Source organism: Boleophthalmus pectinirostris, unplaced genomic scaffold (genome assembly GCF_026225935.1).
Source record: "Boleophthalmus pectinirostris isolate CB_2022bp ecotype Guang Dong unplaced genomic scaffold, ASM2622593v1 HiC_scaffold_10, whole genome shotgun sequence".
NCBI lineage: Eukaryota > Metazoa > Chordata > Actinopteri > Gobiiformes > Gobiidae > Boleophthalmus > Boleophthalmus pectinirostris.
The window spans coordinates 35,132,866-35,151,254 of record NW_026570971.1 but is presented as its reverse complement, the minus strand read 5'-3'; the positions used below and the strand labels follow the sequence as shown (position 1 = coordinate 35,151,254).

The following is an 18,389-nucleotide window of genomic DNA, read 5'->3' as shown; positions in this document are numbered from 1 at the left end:
TATTCACACTTTATATGAAAGGCAGCACATGAAGCACGTGCTCTTATTTTGATGAAGAACTTTACACTTTTACTCCGTGCTTACCTGGATGGAGAATTATGGAGAACCTTACATAGACTTGTTTGGACACATCTTTACACACATGCTCCACACTGGAGATATTTACCAATGAGGAGCAGGAGGGTTGGGGTTGGGGTTAGACTGCAGAGGCAGGCGGCGACTGGATGTGGATTTATTATTATGCACTTTGGCTTTGAGACAGTATAAAGGCCCCACACTGGAGACTGGATGGGTGTATCGGGTTGATATAAGTTTCACACTGTTTCTTCAGCTTTTTGTTTTATTGGTGAGAGACACACTGTGCTTTGTTTGGACACATGTAGAACGTGTTGAACATGTTAAACATGAGTGTGTTTGAGTCATACATCTGCACAGAGCACAGTCATGATGTGTGAGACCTGCACTGCTCATAAACTGATGAGGTGAACACCTCTGCAGGTACTGAAACAAGCTGCATATTAGTCATATTTGTGGTATAATTTACAGTACAATCCCTGCAAAGTTTTTAGGTTAACGAATACGTTAGAAGATCAGTGTGTGTTTGACAGGAGGGGGCGTGGCATCATGACGGCCTCTCTCCATCGACAGTGACATCGTCCATCAGAACAATCCTACAGGATCATTTCAGCCCTGTCAATGTCTACTGAACAAAAAGAGCTGTTAACTTGAAAACTACCACTTCATGACATCACAAAGGGACATGAGGAGATGTAGATAGACTAACCATAAAGAGTTACTCAAAACCCATGTGTGAATGAAACAAAACACAACTCCAGCTCTGTTTTCCAGGTAACAACATTAGAACATGACTTTAACCTCACAAGAGTCTGTTTTGTGTAAATATAGCACTTTCAAGGCAAAGGAGAAATTCAGTTTGTCGACTGGCCAAAAGTTGATTTGGTTGAATATGTTTCTCAGCTCATCCAAACTGCTTCTTCAGTTGTGGTCAGATGCTGGTGGACACTTCCTTATATCTGTCTGCAGGGAGGAGCCAAATAACTCCTCTAAAACTAACACACACTTGTTTACAGTTTCTGTTTGTTAGTTTGGCCTATTGACCTGCACTAAGTGTGGGTCATATCAGCAGAATCATTCAGCGCCATAATGGAGCTTTCACACCTCTGGATCTGACCTGACTACACCTGTTGTTCTCTTGTTTGTTTTGATTTAGGTTTGATGATGGAGTTGCAGTGTCTGCAGTGATGCAGTCGCTGTATCGGATCGTTGTGGTGAAGAGGAGCTGAGTCAAAAAGTGAAGCTCTCGATTTACCGGTCAGTCTTCGTTCCTACTCTCACCTATGGTCATGAGCTCTGGGTAGTGACCGAAAGGACAAGATCGCGGATACAAGCACTTGAAATGAGTTTCCTCCGCAGGGTGGCTGGGCGCTCCCTTAGAGATAGGGTGAGGAGCTCAGTCACATGGGAGGAGCTCGGAGTAGAGCCGCTGCTCCTCCACGTCGAGAGGAGCCAGTTGAGGTGGCTCGGGCATCTGTTCTGATGCCTCCTGAGCATCTCCCTCGGGAGGTGTTCTGGGCATGTCCCACTGGGAGGAGGCCCCGGGGAAGACCCAGGACACACTGGAGGGACTATGTCTCTGGGCTGGCCTGGGAACACCTCGGGGTCCCCCCGGAGGAGCTGGAGGACGCGTCTGGGGTGAAGGAAGTCTGGGAGTCCCTGCTTAGACTGCTGCCCCCGCGACCCGGCCCCGGATAAGCGGACGAAAATGGATGGATGGAGTTGTAAATAGTTGTTGTTTTAAGTGGAGATGTACAGCAGACTGAGGACTTTCACGTGACAGAGGTCAAACTTAAAGGCTCAGATGTCATGGTTTAGACAATGTTTACAGTACAGTATCATCCTGTCTCCTCCTCTCAACTTCCTAAGGAGGTTGTGGGTTAGACTCCTGCCCTTTTTTATTGCATATTCCAACATTTAAATGCGTAAAATTAATCTTAACACTGCTCATACCTGTTACTACATTTCCAAATCCAACATTACAGGATTATCTCAAACACAATAACCAAATATGGTCCTCACTTCTCCTGGCTCAGTTAGATCTATTTCATCTGGGCTCTGGGTTTGTCACACACACACACACAGACAAACACACACACACGAGTGCTTTTTCCTGCTCATTTCCCTTTTCATAACAGTGACGATTGAAACCCTCTGGGGCAGTACAAACCCAATGAGACGATGAGCACAGAGGCAGCTTAAAGACTCCAAACAGCTGCAGATCACAAATGGTTAAAGCTCAGACTGTGCGAGGACCAGATATGACACATCAACTATTCACAAGCAAATGCAGAGGAATCTAGAGCTTTTCTTTCTCTCCTCTGAATAAAACGAGGAGATGGAAAAAGAGGAATTATGAAAACACTGCAGGGTATTTTAATATTCCAGTAAATAAGGGTTATTTATTCTGCTCAATGGACTTTTCAGAGCTTTGAACCTCGTTCGTGCTTTCTCCTTCTCATTTTCCCTCTGCAGTTGTATTTGGAGTGATTCCTGCATGTTTACGTCATCTCTTATCACTTATTTTCAATTTAGTTTTGCAGATCGACCCACAGTTTTCACCTCCACTGGTACACGCCCACTGTGAGGTTCTCCAATTTTATTTTATTAATCTGTGATAAACGTGGGATTTCGAGCGAATCCTAAAATCTGCCACTGGTGAGTGAATCTGCAGCTGTCCATGAGACTCTGTGTTGGGATGTTTACAGTGACGTCGGCTCCCATCGGGCACCACACCTTTTTAACGAGAAAGTCAGCGCACTTCTTTTTTTTTTTTTTATGAAGCCATTTTAGATAAATATTGCGATTATGATCCACGGGTCTCACACACTCGTACAATATGTGTTCTTTAAAGCATTTAGAGCATCGTAATTATCCACGGCAATGAGTTCATAAGCACTTTTCCCCACTGTCACCAGACCAGAGCCAGCAGCTATCAGTGCACCAGCGATACTTTCAATACAATGATTTACAATCAGATGCAAACAGAACAAGAGTCTCATTTCGACCGTAAGAGCTGCTAATACAAAATCTGTACTGGCAAGACAAAACTTACATTACACTATAAACCATAGCCTGATTCATCAGCTGGTTTCACTTTGTTTCATTTTGTAGAAACCGTCTGACCTCACAGTGGTAGGATTCATTCACTTAACGGAAGGCGGGTACTTTTTATTATTTAACCAGTCGCTGCTGTTTGGTCATGACGTATGTAATGCGTCGCTAACGGGGTTAACTGGTATATTAAGTTTTTCCCAAATCCTGCAGGAAGAAGGACAATAACGTCTTTCCCCGTTCCCCCTTTCTCTTTGTTCTGGCTTTAAATCCTCGATCTCAGGAATCGTTGTCAACACAGAATGTCTGACTCTTCTCTGATTGGCTGGTGTCCGAACTCGCACTTCCGGGGTTTTTGCTAAATGAAAATGAAATTGATTGAAATGAAATTAAGCAAAGGCAGTAGGTAGTGCCAGCTTTGCTACTATAAACCAAACCAAATCAAAAATCAAACTAAACCTAAACCAGGACTAAAAGTTAACAAAAGAAATTCAGTCATTTCTAACAGTCTGTGATGAGCTGGAGTGTTTTATTGGAGAGCTCCACAGTCAGTCGTCTGTCAGGAAAACACTGTGGTGTGACTTTGGAGGAGGAATGTGTACTTGTTTTTGTTTTAAAAAACTATTTGTAAAAGTTATCATGTTTATGTTCAGGAAATTCATATTGAAATCCATTTATATTTGTGTAGAGCCCCCAATTTAAATAAGTAAGCAACACACACGCAGGCATCACTTTGCATTTTAACTGATCAGACATTTTACTCCAGCAGTGTCATACACATGTCCAAAGGTCGTCATTACACTACATGCTGCTCAAATTAGGTCGGAGTTATAATTTTTCAGCGTCAGAGCGTCTCCAGGCTTTTATCAGGGGAAAGACAGGAAATAAACAAGTGGTGTCAGAATAAAGTTCCGACCCCTTTCAAAATACATTTTGTAAAACCACTACAGCGGCGTAAAGACTGCGTGTCACATCAGGAACAAAAACACTCAGAAACTTTATAAAAACAACTCATGAAGGAAAATGCATGAGGAGCAACAACCAAAGTGAAATGGAGAGGAGCTTCGTTCATTTGGGCGGCAGTAGCTCAGTTGAGCAGAGCATTTGTCCACTGAGCTGAAGGTTGTTTTGTGATAATTCGTCCAATCAACAGTGAATAAATAAGCAGTGTAAAGAGTTTAGTGTTTAAACGTGAGGATATATAGAGGCTGGAGCAGGAGCAGCTCTGTGTCTCTGCTGGAAACTGAAGCTTTTAAAAGTACAAGTGTCTGCAGATCTTATTATTGTTTTCTGCATCGTTGACTAGACTGACCATATTTCCATTTGTGAAAACCCGGACACCTTACCGGGGCTGGGAGGTTGGGCCTCCACATTGAGCTACAGTCGTCCTCGCTGTATTGTGGTTCACCTTTCGTGGTCTCTCCATTTAGCGGATTTATTTTTTCTTTTTCTTTCTTTTTTATTTATTTATTTTTTTTTGTGTGTGTCAATTTTGCATTTTTATTTTTATTTTTAAACACACAAGTGGGTCACTTTTTACTAATCCTTGGCCTTAAGAGAGAAACTTATTTTCTGTTGTTGTCCTTGTGTTATTTTCCTCCTTCTTTATGTAACAAACCCAAGATTAATTTATTCCGTAATAGAGCCCGACAGTGCGGAATCCTGCACGGCTCCATTTTTGGAGACCTGCAGGACAGGACCGCACCTGCCCGTTAACCCGAGATTATATCAAACTTTTGCACTGCCTACGCCACGGACTGAACCAAGACTAAACTAGGACTAACCCAGGACTGATTCCAGGACTGAAGAGGAGGACTAATCCACGACTGATCTAGGACTAAACCAGGCAGATTTCACCTATCGCAGGTTAGTTTTAGAACGTAAACCCCACGATAAACAAGAGAACACTGGACTCTCACCTCACAACCTGTGCACATGGACTCACACTTGTCCCGACTGGGATGGAAAACGGAGAATTTCTTTTACAAGTCATTGTTAAATGTGCATTTGTGCTTCGGTATGTTACAGACTGACCGACTGATTGTGTCTCGCTCCTTCTGAGTCACAGACGCTACGAGAGACGCTCAGTTTAATGTCCCCAATGAACAGTAATGAAAACCTGGACATTTGCATCACTGTAAAAAAAAAAAAACAACCCGGATGCCCAGGACAGAATGCAAAATACAGACATGTCTGGGGAAAAACGGACGTTTGTATTTAGAGCATCAACGATAGTGTGACCACTCAAATTAAAAATTGGGATTAATATGTAAAAAACACAAAACCAAACCAATAATCGTGTGTCTTTATGTTGTGTGTTTCTGAATGGGCTCAGTTCAGTGTGAATGATGCAACAGCAGCAGCACCTTTATGTGTTATTCATAGAGAAACATGCCCTCTGCTGCTCTGGAGGAACCGCACGCCAAAAGTGGGTCAAGATCCTGAGAAGATGGAGCTATAGGAACCAGAGCAGTCTGCATGTGTGCTCTTAAAGGTCACAGAGACGCTCTTATCGCCATAGGGAGACAGTACTGAGGTGTGTAGGTGCATATTCATTCTCTTTCAAACATGCTTTTATTGTCTTGTGGTGAGTGTTTTTACACATTTTTCAGCTTTCAGGTCGACACATCTGGACACTAGTTTTGCGATCAGGCCACAGAGTTTTGTCTGCTAAAAGACAATAAAAAGCCCAGACTTTATTTAACCAAATTAAAAGTGTTATTGAGAGAAGACAAGGAGACACAGGCCGCACAGCATGATTTAGTCCTGTTAAATCCTGGTTTAGACCTGGTTTAGTTCTGGTTTAGTCCTGGTTTAGTCCTGGTTTTGTCCTGGTTTTGTCCTGGTTTAGACCTAGTTTAGACCTGGTTTAGACCTGGTTTAGTCCTGGTTTAGACCTGGTTTAGTCCTGGTTTAGACCTGGTTTAGACCTGGTTTTAGACCTAGTTTTAGACCTGGTTTAGACCTGGTTTAGTCCTGGTTTAGACCTGGTTTAGTCCTGATTTAGTCCTGGTTTAGTCCTGGTTTTGTCCTGGTTTTGTCCTGGTTTAGACCTAGTTTAGACCTGGTTTAGACCTGGTTTAGTCCTGGTTTAGTCCTGGTTTAGACCTGGTTTGGACCTGGGTTTAGTGTCCGGCAATGAGTGGAATTACCGAGAGAGAAAAAAAAAAAAAAGGGATATAGCCCAAAATGTGAAAACAGGAAAATACCGCCGTGTAATCCGCTGTATTACTATTATTATTCTTATTATTGTAATGCAGAGTATTTGTATAGCACAATTTGTACACAAAATAATTCAAGGTCAAGACATTTTTAAAGAACAGAGGAAACATATAGTGCTCCCATAGTCTCAAATTAATCTGAAGGGAAAAAAAGGAAAACTAACTGTACTTTGTGCCTGTAGGATTGTCTTAAACTTGTAGAATTATCCATATTTGATCTGGATTCAGTAATTATTTAAATCAGCAGAGCCAAAAACTGTCTTTATTCTCCATATATTGCACTGAATAAAATGAATGAAATATGGATCTGTTGTGCCGCAACAGTCTCAGGATAAACTTGTGGTAAACACTGCACCCAGAAGCCATTTTCAGTTTGTTGGTAGTTTGTTGGTACTGGCTGGAGGCTGTGGGGTTTATCCTGCTCTGTGTTGACTAAATCCAGCCCCAAAGGGACGAGCTTTAGAGTGAAAGTGTCCTGTCCTTCATTACAGCTCACGTCATTACGGGTTAGTCATGCTGAAACCCAGTGTTGGGAAGGTGACTTTTAAAATGTATTCCCCTACAGACAGTGTTGGGAAGTAACAGATTACATGTACCAGAGTTACGTAATCAGAGTACAAATTATGAGGAACTGTATTCAGTTACAGTTACTGTTTCAGTGAGTGGTAATTGGATTACAGTTACTTTGTTGAAATAAATTGATTACACGGTGGTATTTTACTGTTTTCACATTTTGGGCTAAACCAGGACTAAACCAGGACTAAACCAGGACTAAAACCAGGACTAAAACCAGGACTTAAACCAGAACTAAAACCAGACTAAAACCAGACTAAAACCAGACTAAAACCAGGACTAAAACCAGGACTAAACCAGGACTGAACCAGGACTAAAACCAGGACTAAACCAGGACTAAAACCAGACTAAAACCAGGACAAAACCAGGACTAAACCAGGACTAAACCAGACTAAAAACTAAACCAGGACTAAAACCAGGACTAAAACCAGGACTAAAACCAGGACTAAAACCAGAACTAAACCAGGACTGAACCAGGACTGAAACCAGGACTAAAACCAGGACTAACAACCAGGACTGAACCAGGACTAAACCAAGACAAAACCAGGACTAAAACCAGGTCTAAACCAGGTCTAAACCAGGACTAAAACCAGGACTAAAACCAGGACTAAACCAGGACTAAAGCAGGACTAAAACTAGGACTAAACCAGGACTAAACTAGGGCCAATTTGAAGAGAACAAACATGAATTTTCAGGATGTGGTTGGTACATTCATGTAGTTTTAAAAAACATGACAATATCAAGTAATCCAAAGTATTCAGATTACGTTACTCACTTTAAGTAATTTCATGGATTAGTTCAAGGTGAAGGTGATGGGCAGGATTGATCCACAGGAAGAACCAAAAAGGAAACATTTGACTGACTAAATCATCCCGAGTTTGCAGAGAACATTTTGTATGTGGATCCATCAAAGCAAAATTCTGTTTGTTAAGTGAGAGGTGCAGAAGACAAACACACTGAGCTGCACTTTCTTGTTCTTGTGGTTTTACAGCAACATCACATCTTGGTTGTTTTGCAGTGGAAGGTGTTTCTTGGTGAACAGTTGGAGACTTTCACTTTGGCGTTGACTTTTTAAATACGTAACCAGGATCAGGGTTTTGATTTGATGGTTCTCCACATACAAAATGTTCTCTGTAAACTCGGGCTGATGTAGGCAGACAAAGGATTAATTTTTGGTCCTTCCTGTGGATCAATCCTGCCCGTTGGGAAGAGAAACAGTTTGAACAGAGGTTTGAGTCACACACATCTGATTCCCTTTTGCATTTATGAAGTTTGCAAACAAATTTCTCGAGTCGTTTTCCGCTGTTAGGATCCAACAACCACACAATTAACGATGTCCGAATCCCAAAACTAAAATATGACAATATCAGAACCAGAAACAAAAGTGATATGGTTCAAAAGACTTGAAAAGATCGACTTTGTCAATAGACACATCCCACTGGGAAAACAAACATGGAGGTTTGATGCTCACTTTTTCGGAAAATCCTTCCCAGTATGAATTGCACAATGACCAGAAGTCTAAAATTCTTGATGCATGTATTAAAAGGCACAATTTGACCATCTGATTTAAAACCAGCATTGGACAACAACTCTGGAAAAATGCAGAGAGTTTTTAAGTGCTCAGAGAAGACGACTTTTGATGATTGTATTAAACTAGTGAGTATGAAGCAGAATACAACTCCAGATGTGTTTTTGATTGTTTTTGATGAGGAAACGAAATCAAAACATGATTAAAAGCTAAACAGGTTTCACGTGAACAGTAGGTGTCCTCTGGGGTAAAGGTGAAGGAGGCCAGTGCGACTCTGTGCAGGTACCACTGGGCTCTGTGACATTATGTGGGTCAAATGAACAGGAGGACACCAGGAGAACTGTCACAATACAGACGTCAGAACACAGCGACAGTCGGGGCTTTACGGGGGATAATGCAGTCTGCACAAATGCACACAGCAGATTGGCATTTACTGTAACACTGGGATCACACAGAGAAAGGCTCAACTGCCAAGGCTTTAGATTATCAATGTATTTAATCCAGAGCATCACAATAAAACATACACTGTACAACACACCGGGATTATGACATAATCCTGGACCAAACCTCAACTAGACCAGAAGAGAAGTGACTGGCACGCACAATCAAATCTGTGACTAAACTACAGATAGGCCCATATACAGGCTGGCCTAGATGTCAGAAATTTGCACTATTTTATCATAATAGATTTTGAGATTTTGACAAGACTGGAATTGACTGACGTTTGATGTTTGTGTACACAGTGTTTTGTATGTAGTTTTGTGTATGCGTGTGCAGAGAGGGGAGGGTTTTTTGTCAGTTGTTTGTCCATTTTTGTTTTCAGTCACATCATTTATAGAAGGATGAGTCTTTATCCCCCCCAGAGGAGCTGGAGGACATGTCTGGGCTGAAGGAAGTCTGGGAGTCCCTGCTTAGACTGCTGCCCCCACGACCCGACCCCAGATAAGCGGAAGAAAATGGATGGATGGCCCTGAGACGCAAGAGAAAAGAGGCAGGTCATTTGGGCTCTATTTTATATTTTATATATAAGTTATATATAAGTATATTTTATATATAAGTGTGGGTTTTTTTGGTTTTTTTTCACCAACTCAAAAAAATTATATATTTTTTTCTACAAAAAAAAAAAAAAAAAATCATAAAAAAATAAATAAATAAAATCTTCCACTGGAATAACACATATTTTTTGGAGTTGGTGAAAAAAACAAAAAACAAAAACACTCCGTAGACAGCAACATTTGTCATACAAAAATTGATCTCTAGACTAAATCTAAACAAAGTTTCAGTTTAAATTAAATTCTAAATCCACACACTAAATACAGTAAACTAATATATGATTAAAATATATACACAAGAGTGGACGAAACCGGAACTAAACTAGAACTAAACCAGGCCTAAAACATGAACTAATGCAGAGCAAAACAGGACTAGACAAGAACCAAACCAGGATTAAACAAAGAACTAAACCAGTACTAAACCTTTCCTCTGCATCTCTACGTAAAGTCCTGGTTTCCCTGTGGTCCAGGATCAGGGTCCAGGCTCAGGGTCCAGGCTCAGGGTCCAGGATCAGGTCCAGGCTCGGGGTCCAGGCTCAGGGTCCAGGATCAGGGTCCAGGCTGAGTGCAGGGGTCCAGGCTCAGGGTCCCGGCTCAGGGTCCAGGATCAGGTCCAGGCTCAGGTCCAGGCTCAGGGTCCCGGCTCAGGGTCCAGGTCAGGTCCAGGATCAGGTCCAGGCTCAGGGTCCAGGCTCAGGGTCCAGGCTCAGGGTCCAGGCTCAGGGTCCAGGCTCAGGGTCCAGGCTGAGTGCAGGTCAGGTCCAGGCTCAGGGTCCAGGCTCAGGGTCCAGGCTCAGGGTCCAGGCTCAGGGTCAGGCAGGTCAGGGTCCAGGCTCAGGGTCCAGGCTCAGGGTCCAGGCTGAGTGCAGGGGTCAGCAGTTAACATATGTAGGTCAAGGATTAGGCTGTTCATCCGTGAAGCTCTGTGCTCAATGAATTATACATCTCATTTATGCCGGAACAACAACAGGGTTTTTCTCTATTAAGACGACTCCAAGACACCACGATAGAGACTCCAGGACCAAACCAGGACTACAACAGAACTAAAACAAAATCATAATAATAACGTTTAGCTTGATTATCACTGATTGTCATTTGGTTTGTAATGTTTAGTCTCTCTAAATGATTTAGATGATCTGCCTTCACAATGGCAAATGAACTGATATTTTAAAATGATTTGGTTCCAGGAGCTACAACTTACAACTGTCATAATATTAGTTTCAAGTGACACATTGTTGTCCACATGTTTAAGGTGAATTTCAAGAGGTGCAAATCCAGTATTCTCTTTATGAATCATTCTACTCCAGACCATGAAACAGTCCACATGGTGTTGATCTGTGGCTGAAGGTCGTCTATGCTACAGAAGAACCAAAGGCCTTCAGCAGGAGCTGGCTCTGATGAAGATGAGAAGCTCCACGATCATCCCTGTCATCTCCTGCAGTAGAAATCTCAGAGATCTTCTCAGTGATTTCATTTGCTGCATGCACATTAGATTTACAGCGATGATGAAATGACACAGTTAATCTTATGGAAAACAGCCATGAAAAGTAACAAAGTACACAAGTACTATACTTAAGAAAATGTTTAAGCTAGATCTACTTTATTATATTTGACAGTAAATACTTGTTCTTGTTACATTACAAAGTGTGTGTCTGAACTTTTTACTCCTCCACATTTTAACTGGAATGAAAAGCATAAAGTACATTTCTGTTTGACACCAGCTGAAAATGACTTCAAATGTGTAGGCCTCCACTCATGTAAATGTCCAGTGCAGAATAATGTGAAACAGAAACACACTCTTGCATTCTGAGTTTTGTTTAAAAAAAAAAAAAGTCCTCAATTTATTTTCAAATTTCTGTATTGTTTAAAAAAAGCAGCGTTTTGGAAAAAGGCTGCAGTAGTTTACATTAGTTTTATATATAAATGTACACAGTACACTCATATACATATATGATTATTATGAAGCAACAATATTTGAGCTGATATACGACACAGGGACAGTTCTGAAGAGGCTCACAGCTAACAGCTGAAACATGACACCTCCTACTGCATTGTCTTTAAAAAGAAGTTACAGATATTTCAGTTGGCTGTTCTCTTCTTTGAGTGTGTATTGAGTGTACCGAGTCAACATTCCTCCAAAACAGTTCTGTTTAGAGAGATGGAAACACAGACCTTTATCTTTAACCTTCATCAGGGCAGTGGTGTGCAGAACAATCAAAACATTTAACATCACAGAGTTCAAGATCTTAAGTTGGAATCTATGGTGTCACTTGATAAATTCAAGAAAACTGTAAAGAGTGTGGTGACAGAGACATGTGTATGTTTTTCTTGACAAATGCAAATGGTTTTATAATGTGACACTTTGTGATTTTACTGTTCTGTGTTGATTTTGTTGCTGCTGCAGGTCCAAAGTGTGTCCTCCACTACCTAAACTCTTTTCAACTATGGCTTAGCTTTTTAAAAAATTTTTATTTATTTATTTTTTATTTACTGACAGTAAAGGCTTGGATACAAGGAAGGAAAAGACACAGTGGTTGTCCTGTGAATATGAGGTCAAAATTGTTTCATTTTGTGTAATTTAACAAAATGGATTTCCAATGATGATTTCATGTAAATATGAATTTGTCATTTATGTTTTTAAAGTATTGTTATCATTTCTGGTTGTTAAAGAATCACTGGTCGGACCCAAATATGCAGAGGGAAAAAAAGTATTTTATTTGCAAAAATAATCTTGGCAGTGGGGATAGATTCAAGCAGAGGCAGGGCGGGTCGGCTGCAGATGGGAGGTCTGTGGAGATGGAGGCTGACCGGAGGCTTACAGAGACTGGTGGGTACGGGATGAGGCTGGCTCCAAATGAAGTGCTGGGGATAAGACAAAAAACAGGTAAGCATCTAAAGGTCACTGGAATTCTCAAAAATCTTAAAAAGCCTGAGTAGTTCTCCACTGGGATGACAGAACGATCTGGCACTGGAGAGCAGGTCAGCTCTTATTGTAGGAGATGATTACTTGATGAAGAACAGGAGTGGAGCTCAGCAGGTGCATGATTGGGGCCCGCCCAGGAAATGCCAAACAAGGTAAGTAGATACAGAGAGAGAGGGAGCAGGGAAAGGAGGGGTAGGAGGAGCAGGGAGAACCCTGACACTGGTTGGAAGTGGTTAAACTAGTTAAACTTTGGTGTTGACAAAACAACACACCCTGTAACATGTGTCCACAAATAGAACCAACAAAATATGTTTTCTATGAGGATTTTCATATTAAAGCATTTCACCAATCATATATCATCCATCATCTGTTGTCAGGCAGAGTCAAAGTGAAAGAAGTGTGCCAGAGCCCTTCACAATCCGTTCTGCAGGCCCACGAACATAAAATAAATGTCCATGAAACTGTTGCTTCAACCAATCAGGACAGTCAGAGAGAGAACCAGTTAAAGCAGCAAACTGCATCTGTAGCGGAACCAGGTCTAAACCAGGTCTAAACCAGGACAAATCTTGGACTGAAAACAAAATGGAACAACAGAGCAGGGTGTCCGCAAAGCGCGATCGGGTGACAGCTGCACGGAGCCCTGTGCTGCGCAGAGCCAAGCCCCCGTGCAGCACGGAGCACCGGCTCAGTCCTTTCGTCTGCAGTCACATGACAGTCTATGCAGGCGCACCTTTGGGCCAGTCCGGACAAACAATCCTGGTTTAGTTTTGGTTTAGCACCTCAGTGCACGGAATCTCCACGGCTCTTTACACTGTGTTTTTGTAGAATAAGATGCTTTTATAACCCTAACATAGTTATAGGGAGTAGGATTATTTCAGATGGAGCACTACTGAAGGCCGAGGTGTGACATGCACGCTCCACCGCTGGATTTTTACTCCCAAGTTGCTAGTTTTTCTTATTTATAACATTGTACTTTATATCCAAAAGACAAATTCACAAATGTTGAACCTGATCATTTCTAGACCTGACTAGACCCAAGACCTCACTGCATCACAACAATAACCACAAGAAAAAGCCTCACACAAATATATATATATATATATATATATATATATATATATATATATATATATATATATATATATATATATATATATATATATATATATATATATATATTAGTCCTGGTTTTAGTCCTGGTTCCTCTACAGATGCAGTTTGCTGCTCTGACTGGTTCTTTCTCTGACTGTCCAATCACGGCTCTGAATCCGGTGAGGTCGTTTGCTGCTAAAGACCCTGATGATACCAAATCAAAATTTGATTGGTTGAAGCAACAGTTTCATGGACATTTATTTAGTGTTTCGAGTTCCCTCAGAGTGGATTGTGAAGGCCTCAAACTTCTTTGACTTTGACTCTGCCTGGCAACAAGTGACGGCTGAAATGTGATTGGTCAAATGCTTTAATATGAAAATCTATGTGTGAAAGCAGCACAAGCATCAGAAAAAGAGGACAGAACATTTGGAATTATTTTATAATAATATTAACATCAGTCTGTGATTCAGAGTTTTTTTTTTAGGCCAACAGAGAAGGACTTGCAGACCCTGGCGCCCCACCAGTGCCAGCCACACAGAGCATATACAGCAGTGCTGTCCTAGGTGGAGCCATCTCAGGATGTGATAAGCAGAGATCTGAACAGCAGTGAGCAGAAAAACAAAACCACAGTCGACTCACAGGAGCTCTGAGGAAAAGTACTACCTAAACTACCTGAGACACCAGAACTACAGAGAACAACATGGTACTTGACATGTAAGTCAACAGTTTATACTTTATACAATATTATACTAAATAAATGAATACATAAAATATAATAATATATATACTATATATATATATATATATATATATATATATATATATATATATATATATATATATATATATATATATATATATATATATATATATATATACAGTGTTGGGGGAGTAATGTATTATAAAAGTAATGTATTACAGTAATGCGTTGATTTTTGCTGTAACGCAGTAATGTAAGACATTACAGGGGGAAAAATTGTAATATTTTACAAATGTGAGTAACGCGCGTTACAATGCTTTTTTAACCTGGATTGAAGTGGTGGGTTTTTCTTCATAGAAATTCGCTAAAATCACCGTGAAATCAGCAGCGGTGAAACGCCAGAGACGCGGACGCGGCCGGATAGACCTTCAGTTAACCGCGGGTGAGAGGACCGACACAGAACTCTACGCTGTTTAGACCTGGATCACTTCTGGTTTAGACCTGGTTTAGACCTGGGTCACTTATGGTTTAGACCTGGTTTAGACCTGAGTCACTTCTGGTTTAGACCTGGCTTACAGTCGTCCCTCGCTCGCTCGCGATTCACTTTTCGCGGTCTCGCTGTTTTGCTGATTTTTAGAATTTTTTTTTTTTTTTTTGTGCAATTTTGCATGCCCTTTTTTTTTTACATTGTATGAATGTGTATTGCGTTTATTGCGTTCCTCCCTCTGCGTCCTGATTGGCCAAGGGACTCCTGTCTCCTGTAAAGTACAGTACAGAATGTGTTCAGCTGCCAAATTTAAATACATGTTCAGTCTCTAGCAGTGTGATTCTGAAGTGCTGTACGGTTGTAAGTTTTCTCCCCGACGAAACCCACAACGTCGACGGAAACGTTCTGCACCGACAAAGGCTCCTGCGCTCTCACCCAAAAGGCAGAGGAAGATGCAAACCATCACACAAAAAAGTTGGACTTCTGGAGACGCTGAAGGAAGGTAGAAGTTTCGCGCTTAGTCCTGTTATAGTCCTGGTTTAGTCCTGGTTCAGCTCTGGTTTAGTCCTGGTTTAGACCTGGTTTAGACCTTGTTTAGTCCTGGTTCAGTCCATATACGGCTCAAAAGTTCAGCTTTTTCGCAGTTATTTTGGTGAGAGTAACTTAAAGTAATGCAATAGTAATGTAATGCCTTACATTTTAAATGCAGTAATATTGTAATGTAACGAATTACTTTGAAATGACAGTAATAAGTCATAAATAACGCATTACAGTTTTAAAGTAACTTGCCCAACAGTGTATGTATATATATATATATATATATATATATAAGAGTTGAGACAGAATAAATATAATAGGGATGGGAAAAATAGTCTTGTAGATGTATCATCAGTTCTAGCAAAAAAAAAAAGCCAAACAAATAAAACCTGATACACCAATAAATTTAAATGTTACGTTTAATTGAAGCTGGTGCTCTGCCTGTACAGATCTCAGCTGTCCACTGTCACACAGAGACCTACAGGGACATCTCTCTGTTCACGACTTATGAGGCTTTGTTTCATTCACATTAGAGTTTTCAGACACGACTCTTTGAGCTGTGGCGCTGTTAGGTTGCAGTGTAAACATTTTTCCTTGTCAGAGATGGTCAAATGTATTTATAGTAAAACAAACATGCACTGATCCTGCATCTGTTTGTGAGCTTCAGAGTGTGAAACACCCATAGATTGTGTCAATTGTGAAACACCCATAGATTCCCATACCTAATATATTATATCAATATTTTTAATACCAAATTATTATATATATATATTTTTTAGAAAGGACCTGGTTATGACTATTACGATAGGTGTCCTGACCATATCCACCCCTACTGTAATTGCTATGGGTGCAGTGGGTATGGGTGCAGTGGTTGCCGTAAGTATTCATAATTATGTCTTATATTTTACTTCTAAAATTTAACTTTTGACTTTATTGTTACAGGGAGTTTACATGCTCAACAGTAAACCAGAACCTGGCAAAGGAAAAGCAAAAACAATCCAATAATCAAAGGTAATCCAAAACAAGTAATTTAGAAAAAACTTTATAAGTGGTGTTTACTGTCCCCATGTCCCTTTTTCAATTATGAAGGTGGCATTTTTAACATTTAATTTACAGCCAATATATTTCTGATGACTGTGCCTCTGACCAAACATCGTCATGGACTCATCCTGCTCCCAGTGGACTGCACATGAACCACCCTGGCTCCAGGCTCATGCTAAACCCACACCGTGTCTGGAGAGTTGGACAGTGAGAGTTCACCCACAAGAAGAAACACTTATGCCTTTAAAATACTTTCTATGTGTAAACTGCACATATTTGAAGTGATTCATGTAATTGTTTATATTTTATTTTTAATACTCTGAATAATCTGAAGACAAAACTGTTCAAGGGGAAAGTGCAGTGATGTTATAAATCTGCATGTTAAATATTAATCAGGACATGTGCAATAATAAAGATGCTTTAGGTTGTTGCTTTCACTTTCATGACTTGGCTGACATTTTTTCCCCCTAGAACATAGTACACTTTACACTTAACACATTCCACTTGCACTATGTAACTTCGTGGTTGGTCGGTCAGCTAATTGTTTCTATGGAGATGTTGTTGCTCTGCCTGGAATGTTCCGCAGTGTGACATTAAACAGCTCTACCTTACATTTATTCAATCACAGGTGGTTTTATGTGTCAAAAATACCTCGAAAAACAGACATTGTGACTGTGAGTGGGGTCGCCTCTCCACAGATCTGACCTGTAACTTGGCCTGGTTTGGTCTCTATGAAGATAGAAAGGTTTAATGCCACACTGTGGAACATTCCAGATGAAGCAATATCTCCAGGGAGAAAAGCGTTTGATGGACCCTCCACCAGTTACACAATGCATCTTTAACTTTATTTTAGATATTAATTTCAACATAGTATAAAAACCTATGTATTTATCGGAGTAAAAAGTACAGCAAATTTGCACTCAAGGAAAAGTAGAGTTAAAAGGCTAAAAACCTACTCAATTACAAGTACTGCTTCCAAAGTTGTATTCACATAAAAGTACAAAGTACACATGAAAAGTACTACTCAGCATACTAGTTAAGTTATTTGCAATGGCATCAGTATTCTACATAAATCAAACAGGTTAAAGCTGAAGAATATACAGATTAATTCAATAATTAATCATTTTAAAACACAATCTGCATATTCTCTGAGCACTGGCCAATCAGAGCAGGCGATGCTGTTACGTGGGTTTGCCGGTTGAGTAGGGAACAGATGGCTGTGTCTCAATTCAAAGGGCTGCAGCCTCCGAAGGCTGCGAAGGCTGGGTCCTTCGTCGGCCGCGAAGGCTGCAGCCCTTGAACTGGCCTCGCGGACCACCAGGCCGTTGCGGAAATGGGGACAGGTCTAGACCTCGGAGCCGCTCCCCTGTCGCCTAGCAACCGAGGGACGCTGCTAGCGCTAATGCTAATGCTAACACGCTCCGCGCAGATTACGCACACGGATCAGTAAAAAGAATACGCACAGGTCATCAAACTGTCGGATTTTGTGACCAAATTATTTTAATAATTCGCATCCAAATCTTATGGCCAAAACCGAAAATGTATGTTTAACTTTTGCAAAACAAAACGGCTATATTTAAGGGATACATTTTAAATAGACTAAATTATCTTAAACTTAAAAAAAAACTGTGATGAGATATGTATTACTAAATATTATCATTATTAAGGATTTTTATATTGACCAGGGATTACATTATACAGTCAGTTTGTAAAGAAAGAAAGACATCTCTCCTGAGAAAAGATGATTTATTAAACAATCCAAGGAACGTCTGGAAATACTTTATCATAATATGAAGTCAAATATTAAACCCATTACACACACACTGCATTACCAGGTTAGTACAAACAGCTGTATGTCAGTAAATCTCATTGTGTTCCCTTTTTGTTGAAGCAAGTGACAATCAAAAATGAACAAATTATCTTTGCCAGATATGATCATGTGGGAATACCACAGCTTATCTGCAGTAGAATAGTACATTCTTATAGTACATGTAATTAGTTACTATCAAAAGAGACACCAAATAAATGGCACATTTCACCATAAATCAAATGTCAGTACAGGCTGAAAAACATTCAGAAACACTTATGAGCAGATGTTTCATTTCT

General features: G+C 40.5%; 1 protein-coding gene across 1 annotated transcript in view; it reads right to left on the bottom strand.

Moving 5' to 3' along the window:
• Positions 1–18,389, bottom strand: part of LOC110159980 (SAM and SH3 domain-containing protein 1-like) — a 151,069-nt gene that overhangs the window by 110,330 nt on the left and 22,350 nt on the right. The window lies entirely within an intron of this gene.